Source organism: Tachysurus vachellii, chromosome 2 (genome assembly GCF_030014155.1).
Source record: "Tachysurus vachellii isolate PV-2020 chromosome 2, HZAU_Pvac_v1, whole genome shotgun sequence".
NCBI lineage: Eukaryota > Metazoa > Chordata > Actinopteri > Siluriformes > Bagridae > Tachysurus > Tachysurus vachellii.
In genome coordinates this window covers 28996063-29009929 of record NC_083461.1, presented here as the reverse complement: position 1 = coordinate 29009929, position 13867 = coordinate 28996063, and the positions used below count along the sequence as shown (strand labels likewise).

The 13867-nt window shown below is 39.7% G+C and overlaps 1 long non-coding RNA gene across 1 annotated transcript; it reads left to right on the top strand.

The window, feature by feature from the left end:
• The first annotated feature begins 8630 nt into the window (after positions 1–8630).
• Positions 8631–12215, top strand: LOC132860589 (uncharacterized). The gene is made up of 3 exons (XR_009649860.1): positions 8631–8738; positions 8815–8906; positions 12081–12215. It is a non-coding gene; the product is annotated as an uncharacterized LOC132860589 (long non-coding RNA).
• The last annotated feature ends 1652 nt before the right edge of the window (positions 12216–13867 follow it).

Genomic DNA, 13867 nt, shown 5'->3' with positions numbered 1-13867 from the left:
GTTTTCTAGATAACAGCTTGTTAAAGGATAAACCATGCAGCAGCCAATTCTACTTCTTCTGTCACATCCGTGAGTATTTTGGTTTTTGGTTCATGTTATAAGTCATTTGTGAAAGTCATAAAGCATCCACCCTTAATAAACCATTGTGTCTTCTACAGCATATACAGTGAGACAGCAAGTATTAAAACTGAAGATTAAAGGAGACAATAGTGTGTTTGGTCCTCCTTCTCAGGCAGCCATTTTACAACAGGTAAAGTCATGCAAAGTTGATAAATTTGACTGAATGACAGAAGTATTGCAAATGTACTGTATTCATGAACACACTATACATTTATTTTTACTATTTATAGTAATAACAATTCAATGTAATATGTTAAGGTGCAACAGACTGTACAGGAGTGTCCAATGGTAAAAGATAGATTAATGTCAGATATATTATTATATTAAATTAAATGCATAGTGTATGTATTGTCCAGTGTGTATAAATGCGGTGTGTGTATAGTCCACTGTTGAACTGTTAGAGTTAAAGTGCGGTGTGTGGCATACCATATTGTGGAAGTATGCTGTAGGGTGTATTAGTTATTGCTGTTAATTAGTCTGATAGCCTGAGGGAAAAAGCTGTCCCTCAGTCGGCTAGTGCGGGACCAGATGCTGCGGAGGTGTCCTCCTGAGGGAAGCAGAGAGAGCAGTTTGTGGGACGGGTGGCTGGAGTCATTGATGAACCTCCTGGCTTTTCTTATACACCGCCTGGTATAGATATCCTGGAGGGAGGGAAGCTCATCTCCAACAATGTGGCTGGCAGTTCACACAACCCTTTTCAGAGCTTTACGGTTGCCAGCGGTGTTGTTTCCAAACCAGGCAGTGATGCAGCCCGTCAGGATGCTCTCTATAGTGCAGGTGTAGAATGTTCTGAGGATGCTGGGGCTCATTCCAAACTTCCTCAGCCGTCTCAGGAAGAAAAGGCGTTGATGTGCCTTCTTCAGCACTGCGTCGGTGTGTATGGACCAGGTGAGATCCTCACTGATGTTAACACCCAGAAACTTGAAGCTGCTCACCCGCTCCACATGTGTCTTTTCGATGGTGATTGGTTTGTGTTCTCTGCTCTGTTTCCTGAAATCCACCACCAGCTCCTTGGTTTTGTCAGTGTTGAGTGAGATGTGGTTCTCCTGGCACCATTTAGTCAGGGTGCTCACCTCTTCTCTGTAGGCCGTCTCATCGTTGCCGGTGATCAGGCCTATCAACGTTGTATCGTCAGTGAATTTGACGATGACATTAAAGCTGTGTGTGGCTGTACAGTCGTGTGTGTACAGGGAGTACAGGAGTGCGCTGAGGACACAGCCCTGAGGAGCACCAGTGTTGAGGGTCAGCGGGGATGAAGTGTTGCTGCCCATTCTTACCCATTCTTCTTCTGCCTGTCAGGAAGTCCAGGATCCAGCTGCACAGAGATCTGTTTAGTCCTATACATTTATTTATACAATTTATAGTAATAACAATTTATAGTTACATTTTAAATTAGGAACTTCTACAAGCTACTTGTTTCCTCATCACGATCATTTTCTCTACTATAGAAAAAGAGGAACTAGAGAAACTATAAATTTCTCTGCTCTTAAGGCTTTTTCATAGCAGAAAACACTGACAATACAGACTCTCCTTTCAGGAAGCTTCATCATGTCCTTGTGTTGTTTAATCTGTATTTCTAGGCTTACATGAAATATCTGTCATACAAATCCCTGTGAATTAGTTGTTACCATAGAAATGCTAACGCCTAACAAGGAGTGCTTTAATATAAACATGCAATCTAAAGTACTAAACCTTCTGTGTGTGAAAATTAATCTCTTCTGACTGATTCAACAGTGCTGTGTTATAAATGAAAATAAGAGGTTGTATTATTCAGCAGTAAAATCATGATAATTTTCTTCAGGTCAAGCAGAAACTGAAGGACCACGGCATAGAGAGGGAGACAAATGTGACATGGAGGGTGTGGCCAGATGGAACAATCGTTCACATGAAAAGCAAGAATGATCTCTAAACAATCTGCTTACATACTTCTCAACATATAACTTTTACATTCTCAGGTTCAGGTTCTGTTGTGGTAAATTGTATTGTCATAGAAAAAAAACCCAGATTAAATTCAAATTGAAATCAAATATATGAATTAATACTTAACTAGAATGTGTATAATGAAGGACATTCAAATTAAAAGGACATATAGAGTTTTACTAGAAGAAAGAGTCTCCTGATTGTTATGATTATTTGTATGAGATTATTTGTCTAATAATCTAATTGTATAATTATTTTTTCAAAAAGGCACAACCAGGATCTGTGAGCATGTTTTGGAAAAAATGTTTTAGCCAACATTCAATCTTGGATGATCTTGATCTTCAGATGTGGTTTATAATCCCTAATAATTATGCTGATTTTGATCTTCAGATGTGGTTTATAATCCCTAATAATTATGCTTAATTACTGTTATCTGTAGCGTCTACTTAGAATTTATTATCTACTATCTTTCAAATGTCTATCAACAACCTTTGCCTGGATGTTATGGCTGGACTAATGGAGAGATTTGGGGTCAAATTAGGAGCATCTTCTTAGTACAGTATCATAGTCTGGTATGAGTCTGGTTAGACTTCAGTCAGACATATTTAATTTATATATTCATATTATTTACATATTGATGTGCTTAAAAATTGTACGGTGTCTCCAATATAGAATTTTATTTTCTATTTTATATTTACAAGACATCCTCTTGATACTATTCTTGTGTTATTTTGAATGAGTCAGATGTTATATAATAATTTCACTTTTATTACATTTGATTGAATTTGCATTGTAATTGGCTTAAGTAATTGTCATGTCTCAGGTTGTCTTCATTTACTATGACCAGACAAATAATACAAGTAAATAAAATTGTTCAGGAATGTGATCTTCAGACTTTGTGATCATCATTCTGTTGTGGTAACGACAACCTGTTATTACATTAGCTTACAGAGAGAGACTTTTTTGTTTTTGTTTTATTTAGAAAATTAAAGAGACACCAGACCAATAAGTCCCAGATCAAAAAAATTAGGGTATAATCTCAAATGTTTAATGAGCAATAAATATCAATACAAAGAACCAATGTTTTAATGTTTCTCCTGGCCAGGAGGCATGAACTCATTTATTATGAAGTGTAACATTAACTAGAACGTACATTTTCTGAAGAAAATGTGAATGGTGCTTACACGTGGCAAATCCCGGAGGCTAGTCGAGACGAGCATGTGACGTCATCAGAATACCCGTGAGGGAGTTCCCCTCATTGTTGTGAGTGTTTTGATATGTCACATGTCCATGTTGTAAAAAGTTTTTTGATTTTGCATATTTTGGGGGCGGGGCTGTGGTACAACCGAAAGGCCAGTCGGTACACCAATTTAAAAGTTTGTTCAGAGTATCACCCTAAAGGAGCTGGCCGAGTTTGGTGTAAATAGTTCGAAAGCTTGCCAAGTTATAAACCTCCAAAGTTTATAATGGGAGTCTATGGGGAAAAAAGGCTACTTTGAGACCCGGTACCTGAAGTACCGGTACTCGGATCGCTTAGAAAAGTAATAGAAAAGCACACCTCTCCACAATGAGCCGCTCGATTTGACACCTCATTCATCTGTCTAGGACAAAAGCTGCGGGACAAGTTACGCGCCGAAGTTTTGTCTGGCACAATAATAACAATGTTGCTTTGCAAGCACTATTAATAAGGTGGTTTGCAGAATTAGCTGTATTTCTCTACACATCCACACGGTGTCACAAATTCCTGCTGTTTCAAAAATGGTGACTCAATTTCTGCCAAGAATTTCCTTTTAAATCCCCCAGTTTCTGCATGGCAGGTTACTTAATTTCACATGATTTTTTGTGTCGGTATGTCAGGGTTTAAGTGACAATCGCAACATATTTTATTCCCGACCACAATTCGAGGAGCAAAGCATTAAATAAGTTACATTTTGGGGTTCTCAAAAAGGACCATTAAATAAATAAATAAAAATCACAGTTTTAAACAAAGGACATAAATTGTTTGACCTTTGAAGAATAACATTTTCCTTAACATGATAGAAAATATATTTTACTAAGGTAAAACAAAATAAATAAACTCCTACTGTCAATTATCTCATGAGCAGGAGATCATACATGGAGCCCGTTATGGACTTTCTCCAATCTGCAATCAATAACAAGCACAATGTTACTTCTACATGTTTAAATAAGTGATTTGGTATTATAATGGCTCAGTGAGACACACAGATGAGCTTCACATTATAAGTATACTTCAGTGTATGTGTGTTTTTACTACTTACATTGAAAAGCTATTTTTCAACATACAAGTAAATTCTAATATCTTGCAATTTGGATAAAATAATTGAAGCCTTATTGACGCTACACAAGCCTCATTTAAGAAAAAAAAGATAAAAAAATAAAATAAATTGTATACATAAAAAATTTCTCATTACTGTTTTACCTTGTGATGTGACTTGACCTTGTTTGCCAATGGTGTTGACAACCTGAACTGCATTAATTTACCTATTGTTTTGTTGTTGTTGTTGTTGTTGTTTTCATCCAAACTTTGTTGTAGCTTGGGAAAATGGCTTCTTCACACACCTGATTATACTGTTTACATTATTAAAAATGAGTTATTCTTCTGTCCTAAGTTTTTTTAAATTATTTTACAGTACAACCTGTTTTCTGTTTGTTGCTTTTTTAAGGTTTTCCACATTTGCATTATTTAAACCAGCCATTTTATTTACCAAGCAATGCCTTGTCAAATAATTTCCTTAAAGCTTAAAAGGTTTTTCCATAATCTGTTTGTTTGTTCATTTTCAGTTACAACCTAATAATTAATTGCTGTCTCTAAACTAGTAATTCTGAGACGTCGATTCTGTTCTCGTTTTATAGAGTTTGTATGCTGTAAATGGGGTCTTGACCTCTTAGATAGCCTAGAATTCTCACAGAGGAAATTTTTCATCTTAATATTAAAATGAACATTTGTCTGTGAAAATTAGACACATTTTAAAGGACCTCTTCCTTGGGCTGTCCATAGCACCTATCCTTGACCCTCAACATTTCTAAATATAAAATTACTAAATATACATAGCAAGATTCATTTCATTTAACACAACCTTTTTTTTTTGCTATCTTTGCATATTCGCTGTCTTGCACAACTCATTACAATAACTAATATACGTGCTTCTATTATATTAAGTGTTTCCTGTATTTTTGCAAATGTACTGTAGAATATACAGTATGTACTCTGGTTGGCACTGCTTTGGTGTATTGTCTTGTAGTGTTTTGTATTGTTTGTTTGCACTGTCTTTTGCTTTGCACTGTTTCTGTCATGAACACGGGATAAAAACGGACCCAAATGCAGGACAGCTTAACGAAAAGAGGGATTTATTAACTTAAACACTAAACAGGACAAAGACAACAGAGGATTCCGCGCTGCACAAGGCAACGCGGCTCAACTAAATAGTACAAATAATTAATCAGACATGAGGGACAGGTGTGCAGAGGCGGGGAGGAAAAGACAAGTGCGGGGCAGACACATGAACAAAGAACATAAACAAAACAGAAAAAAAAATCAACAGTAAAAAAATCCATGGGGTAAAACACGGGCCTGCAACACCCCCAACGGACAGGTGCGGGGCGATGTTGCAGGACACCGAAAAAAACAAAACAAAACTCTGGCTGGTGACATGGCCCGCCCCCCCCGTGGAGAAACCGGAAGCGGAGCGGCGTCCCTCACCAGAAAAATGCAGACCGATGTCACCAAAACCGCGAAGCCCAGGGAAAAAAAAAATCCAATAAGAGAAAAAAATTAATTACTCCCAATATCGGCCGGTCCAGGCTGCAGCTGTCCTGCTGGGTCCTGGTCTGGCGGAATCCTTCTGTCATGAACGCGGGATAAAAATGGACCCAAATGCAGGACAGCTTAACGAAAACAGGGATTTATTAACTTAAAAAACACTAAACAGGACAAAGACAAACCAGACGAGGACAACAGAGGATTCCGCGCTGCACAAGGCAACGCGGCTCAACTAAGTAGTACAAATAATTAATCAGACATGAGGGACAGGTGTGCAGAGGCGGGGAGGAAAAGACAAGGGCGAGGCAGACACGTGAACAAAGAACATAAACAAAAGGCACATGGCCAAAGTCCGGGCAGAGTCCTGACAGTTTCCACCATGTTGCACAGATGCACTTTATGTGGCTTGGACTAATTTACATTAAGTCTTTACCTCTGTGTTCTATGTAGCTCGGTTTTTGTTCTATGTAGCACTATGGTCCTGGAGAAACATTGTCTTATTTCACTATGTACTGCGTCAGCTATATATGGTTGAAAGGACAATGAAAGCTTCTTGACTTGACTTGAATTGATCTACAAATAATCTCCTTAAAACTATAAATGATTAGGCTCAATGTAAGACACAAATTTCATCAACTATGTTCACCATGTTCTATTTAGGCATATTTTAAAGAGGAAAAACTGTCAAGAAACCTCATACTTTGAAGGATTTTGAAGGACATGTACATTTTCCTTAATTTCCATAATTTTTGATTTGATGATAAATAAATACTGTACTGAATAGAACTATAGACAGTGCTGTGTGAGAACTATTACAATACATGACAGTAAACTACTATGCAGTGTAACAACAATAGGTTTAGCAGAAATATTCACTTAGCAACTAAAAGACAATCACAAGATCTTACTAGATTATGTGTTTGAATAGTTTAGGTGACTTGGGTGAGGAATAGTTGGGTGAGAGCAGGATATTGTGACTGCCTCAGGGAAAAAATTGTTTCTGGTGGTAGCTTCGAAGCCCTGGGACCTTCTACCAGATGACAGTAGGGTTTGGAGTGAATGAGAAAAGCCATCCACAATACTACTGTATTTGTAGATGTAGAAACCCCAGTGATCGTTTCAGTGGTTGGAATTCGCTGTAGGAGCTGGAGTTCTAAAGCTGTCCAGTTCCTGTTCCAAAGAAACTAAATTTATCCTTGTGTGATCAGTATGCATACTTTAAGCATTGTTACTTTGATTTAATGAAACAAAAATCTAATTAAAAAGATCACAAATGCATATGCGGTATAAAGGTGTTCTTTTTTTTACAGTTTGTGTTTTTTACTTTGTGTTCATCATGAAGCTGGATCTTTTTCTCCTGTGTCTCACGGGTAAGATAAATAAAATAAAATTATTGATTTCATGTTTATTATAGTAATTTTCTAAAGCATTTATTCTCATCATGATGTAAGATTTGTTCTAAAGGATTTAAAGACAGTGGCATGCTATTATGTTGATTAATAAACTTTAAACACTTTTTTCGGTAAGATAAATTTGTATAACCTTAAAGCCCCATGTAGTCCAGTTATTTCACCTTTAGTAAAAAAGGAGCAATTAAATAATTTATCATAGTAAATGGAGCTATATAAGTAGGCATGGGACTAAATGTAAAGGTTAACAGTACTGAATAGTAGACCTTTTAACCATATATGGCCATTTTTTTTTGGAGCTTGCTTTGTCATGTTGGAATAGGTTCGTGCTTCTTAGACACAGTGAAGGAAAATCTTAATGTTACAGCATATAGACATTTTAGATAATTGTGTGCTTTCTAGATGTGATTGTCAACTATCCATTGTACACAATATGGCCAATAGTATATGATAGTGACATGAAGAAAATCTAAAGTATTTTACTGTTTTTGAATTTTAAAAATCTAATTTTTGCAACAGGTGTTGTCTTGATCACCCTGCAAGATGTCCGCCATGATTATTTTCTCATTACAACACCAATGACATGGGACGATGCAAACACATTCTGCTACACAAACTATGAAAGTTTAGCTGTGGTGGAGACAGCAGATGACTGGTAAAGGTTGACTGCTGAGGCAGACAGACACGGCCTGACAGTAACTGGCTGGATTGGATTGTACAACCAAGTAGACAACTGGTACTGGACCCTTTATGGGCCACCAATGAATATAACTGCGTCCGACTGGGCCCCTGGACAGCCTGATAATTATGGTGGGGATGAAACATGTGTTGGAATGGACATAAATGGATACTGGTTCGATGCTCAGTGTTCAGAACTGAACCCGTTCATATGTTACAATGGTAAGCCATAATCTGCATTTTGATTTACTTTGTCAGTACCATTGATTAAATGAACTCTGGCTGTAACCCAACTGTCCAGCCATAAAGTATAGATGATGACTGAATTATCACTGCATTATGTCACATTCCCAAGCACTATTTGCTAATAAGATTGCTTAATTCTCCACTAAACACGTGTTGACTACTATACGAGGGCATGAGTATAACTAATATCATGAAACTGGCAATGTGGCATGCTGCATGTTCTTTTCAATATTCACGTTGTCATTTTACAGCTACCATTAAAGGGTTTATTGCTATCCCATCTCCTGTATTGAACTGGGCGGGGAGTCAGGATTACTGTATGACCTATCACACAGATTTGGCCAGCCCAAAAGATGAAACACAGACCGAGGAGTTTCAACAATTGGTGTCATCCCAGGGCGCTTCTTGGATTGGCATTAATAGGCCTAGTTGGATTTGGGTAAATGGGGATGACGGGTCTGGGCTTAGGTGGCATCCTGGCAATCCAAATAATATTGATGGAGATGACAACTGTGGTTTTCTAAATAATAGCCTGTTAGAGGATAAACCATGCAGCAGCCAATTCTACTTCTTCTGTCACATCCGTGAGTATTTTGGTTTTTGGTCAGTTGTGAAAGTCATAAAGCATCCACCCTTAATAAACCATTGTGTCTTCTACAGCATATACAGTGAGACAGCAAGTATTAAAACTGAAGATTCAAGGAGACAATAGTGTGTTTGGTCCTTCTTCTCAGGCAGCCATTTTACAACAGGTAAAGTCATGCAAAGTTGCTATATTTGACTGAATGACAGAAGTATTACAAATGTACTGTATTCATGAACACACTATACATTTATTTTTACCATTTATAGTAATAACAATTCATAGTTACATTTTAATCTTGGAACTTCTAAAAGCTACTTGTTTCCTCACCAGCATCATTTTTCTGTACTATAAAAAAGAGAAACTTGAGAAACTATAAATTTCTCTGTTCTGAAGGCTTTTTCATAGCAGAAAACACTGACAGTAGAGACTCTTTTCCTAGATGTGAAATAAACATTTAACTTTCAAATGTTTTCGGTGTCCTTGTGTTGTTTAATCTGTATTTCTAGGCTTACATGAATATATACATATCTGTCATACAAATCCCTGTGAATTAGTTGTTACCATAGAAATGCTAAGCCTAACAAGGTGTGCATTAATATAAACATGCAAACTAAGGGCCTTTTTACACCTGGTCACTTCATGTGTTTTCTCTGATCCGATAGCTATCTGATTTGTTAAAACTGTTCCTATTAGCAAACAGAGGAGGGTGCTAGGGACGAGAACCCAAACACAGGCCAGTGTCCAAAAAAGAGAATTTATTGAAATGACAAAAGGTAGAAGAGGGACTAGTCTGATGCCATGGACGTGACAGGTGTGTTCCTCAAGTGTGTGGGAGAAAATGAGGATGTCGTCCAGCTAAACCAGTGCTTGGAACACTGCTGGGGCATTAGTGAGGCCGAACGGCATCACCAGGTACTCGTAATGACCAGTGGGAGTGTTGAATGTGGTCTTCCATTCATCACCCTCCCGGATGCGAATTAGGTGATGAATGGAACGCATCCCGGGTGCGTTCCGAAGGTCCAGCTTGGAGAAAATGGTGGCTCCCTGGAGGAGCTCAAAAGCAGAGGCCATGAGTGGCAACGGGTAGCGATTCTTGATGGTGATGGCATTAAGGCCCCAATAGTCGATACAGGGCCGGGGGGGCAGTGCCCGGCAGGAGGTCGATAGCACAGTCATAAGGTCTATGCGGTGGCAGGGAAGTGGCACAAGCTCTACTGAACACTTGTCCCAGATCATGGTATTCAGCAGGCACCAGAGAGAGGTCGGATGACTGACTGATAACAAGCGGGGTGTCAAGGCGGTAAGGCAATGAGCAAGCAGTAGATCCCCCAACCAAGGACCCGGCCGCTGGACCAATCCATGTTTCTGAAGCCAAGGTAAACTCCTCATTGAGGAACTCCGCGTCAGCTCCAGAGTCAACGAAGACCGCTAGATCATGTTCTTGGCTCTTGATCTGGAAACATGCTCGGAGAGGTGGCTTGGGGGAGGCTAGACACCAGAGGCTCGCCGTGGGCTCCTCTTTCAACGGCGAGCCCTGTCTTTTGCTGGGCACGCGAAGGCAAAGTGTCCTGCCTTGCCACAGTAAAGACAGAGGTCGTGGGCCCGGCGCCGCTCCTTCTCTGCTGAGGACAGGAGACGCCGTCCTATCTCCATTGGCTGGGGAGGTGGAGGCGAGTGCGATCTGTTAGATTCCGAGCGGGGCTTGACATATGGGTTTCTGGGAGGCAAGTATGATCTGCCTGGTTCGACATAAGGCTTGGCATACGGGGTTCTGGGAGGCCAGGAACGGGTTGGGCGTCCCTCCTCTCTTCGTTCCTGGATATGGCGATCGATCCTGGTTGCCAGACAAACCAGGTCGCCAAGCTCGTCGGGGAGTTCTCGGGCCGCGAGTTCATCCTTCACCTGGGGGGCCAAGCCACGGTAGAACGCATCGTAGAGCACCGTGGGGTTCCATCCACTGTTCCCAGCTGCCATGTGGAAATCCACAGCGTACTCAGCCACAGAGCCACAGGACCCCTGAGATGATTCGAACAAGGCTCGAGTGGCGTCCATCTTAGGCAGAGTGGAGTCGAAAACCTTGCGCAGCTCAGCCGAAAAGGCATCGCACGAGAAGCAGATGACTGACTGACGTTCCCACTCTGCTGTTGCCCAGATCTTGGCCTTCCCAGATAACAAAGAGATAACGTACGCTACCTTGGACCGATCCAAAGGGAAGGAAGAGGGTTCGAGCTCGAAGATCACCGAGCACTGCATCAAAAATGCACGCCAAAGTCCCGCCTCGCCATAGAAATGCCCGGGATGGGGCAGATGTGGCTCCCGAATGGGGTTTATGTTCTGCTCAACCACGGGTAAGGGGGGCTGGGCAGGTGGCCTCGTAAAAAGCAAGGAGGCCTGTGTCGTGGTGAGCATGCTCATGCGCCGAATGAGCTCATTGGTGGATATGGCTATCTCCTTGAGTTGGCGCTCGTGCACAGCGGAGGATTTGGATAAGGAGTCGAGCTGGGACTGCAACTCCTGAGATCCTGCTAGGTTCATTTTTGGCCAGATGATACTATCAGCAAACAGAGGAGGGTGCTAGGGATGAGAACCCAAACGCAGGCCAGTGTCCAAAAAAGAGAATTTATTGAAATGACAAAAGGTAGCAGAGGGACTAGTCTGACGCCACGGGCGTAACAGTCTCGAAACCGGAAGTTCGATTCACGAGGAAATAAAGTAATCCACACAGAAAAAAGGAAGTAATCCAAGCATGGGCAACAGTAATCCAAACAGAAAAAAGGAAGTAATCCACACAGGAAAAGGTAACCCTAACAGCAAAAGGCCGGAGCGCAAAAACCGGAAAAACACCCGGCAGCAATGAATGAAAAAACTCACGTAGTAAATCCCGGGGGAAAAGTAATCTGAGACTGGGAAATCCACACGGATACAAACAGCAGCGAGGCACAGATAACACTCGCACCGGAAGATGGCAGGAGTGACTCACAATTCGCGACGTAGTGACGAGAGATCATCTGGTGACAATCCAGCACGAACGGCGAGCTTAAATAGTGCTGCCGAGTATAAAAGTCATGCGACAGGGAAATTGTGTGCGCAAGTGTGCGCCGCGAAGGTGAGCTTCGGAGGAGTACGCTAACAGTTACATTTACATTAGGCCACATAAATTTTACAATCGGATAGCTATCTGATCACAGAAAATACATGAAGTGACCAGGTGTAAAAAGCCCCTAAATCTTCTGTGTGAGAAAATTAATCTCCATCTTCTGACTGATTCAACAGTGCTGTGTTATAAATGAAAATAAGAGGTTGTATTATTCAGTAGTAAAATCATTACAATTTTCTTCAGGTCAAGCAGAAACTGAAGGACCACGGCGTAGAGAGAGAGACAAATGTGACCTGGAGGGTGTGGCCAGAATGGAACAATCGTTCACAAGAAGAATGATCTCTAAACAATCTTCTTACATACTTCTCAGCATCTAACTTTTAAATTCTATATCAGGTTCTGTTGTGGTGAAATGTATTGTCATAGAAAAAAACAGATTAAATTCAATTTGAATTCAAATTTATTAATTGATACTTAACTAGAATGTGTATAATGAAGGACATTCAAATCAAAAGGACACATAGTACAAAATATAGTTTTACTAGAAGAGTCTCTTGATTTTAGCAAACATTCAATCTGGGATGATCTTGGTCTTCAGATGTGGTTTATAATCCCTAATAATTATGCTTAATTACTGTTTTATTCATATATTCATTATTATTATTATTATTATTATTATTATTATTATTATTATTATTTACATATTAATGTACTTAAATCTTTGTAATGTGTATCTTATCTTGCTATTTATGTCAGTTGGAGGTTATTAGCTATTTTTCATCCTTTATACTATTGTCACACATCTGAATAAAAACATCCTCACTTATGAACTCTTGAAATTTGGCACACACGTCAGAGTCATGCGACACTAGGCTCGGGCAAAGGCTGGAATACGGGCGTGGCATGGGGCTCTGTAGCACCCCCTGTAATGCAAAAACAAACATTGGTGCACAGTCTTATTGGGATGACACGCGGTCCCGATCGCATCGAAGTGCCTATTGTGAATCTCGGACATAGTGCCACCAACAGGCACCAGGAAGTGTGTCAGTCACAACAGCTGCATGTGGTGACCTTTTAAATACTCCTCCTAGGACATTCATGCTATTGACACCAAAAGTGGTCAACATGATGCCGAGACATTGCACTCGCTAAATTGCGAAGGGATTTTTGATATATTTCGAACAGTGCTGCCATGGTGAGGCGACTAAGTTATGGCAAATTCAGAGAAACAGGAAGTGTCTTCTATCTAAGGCAAAAAATGTCTTATTGTGATGACACGCGGTGTGTATGTTCGGCCAAGGATTCCGATCGCAACGATGTGCTTATTGTGAGTCCCGGGTATAGCGCCACCAACAGGCCCCAGGAAGTGTGTCAGTCACAAAGGTGGATTTTTTGACAGCTGCATACGGTAAACATTTAAATACTCGATTTACTCAAAGCAATTGGTTGTAGCTTGGGAAAGACCTTTTTCTGCTTCTTTCTGCACCTGATTTTACTGTTTAATTTTTTTTTTAATGTTTTATTGTTCTGTTGATACAGAAATAATTCCTGCATTTGTTTAATTTTACAGTACAATTTTAACTGTTCAATGTTTGTTGCTTTTTTAAGGCTTTCCACATTTGCATTATTTATTGCAGTATTATGATCCAACAGTACTTCTGCAAAATGTAAGGAATAAATCAGTTCCCATTACAAGTATGCTCAGATAGTGTTTAATCAATTCTATTTACATAAAGCAGTTACTCTAATTACATAACTGAACCTTTGAACTGAATAACTGAACTGTGGTTATATTAAATTCATTTTTTAAATTTAATCAAATAATCAAATTCAAATAGTCTGTGGAATTTCAAACAATGAATTGAAATTATATAAAATGTTGTTTAAATAAATAAATAAAGTTACTGTTAATCATTCTGTTATGATGATGACAGCCTGTGTTATTACATTAGTTTATATAATGGTCTGTTTTTAATTAATTGCAATGCAAAACTTGTAAAAACTTGGTTGTGGCCTTGGAAAGATTCTTT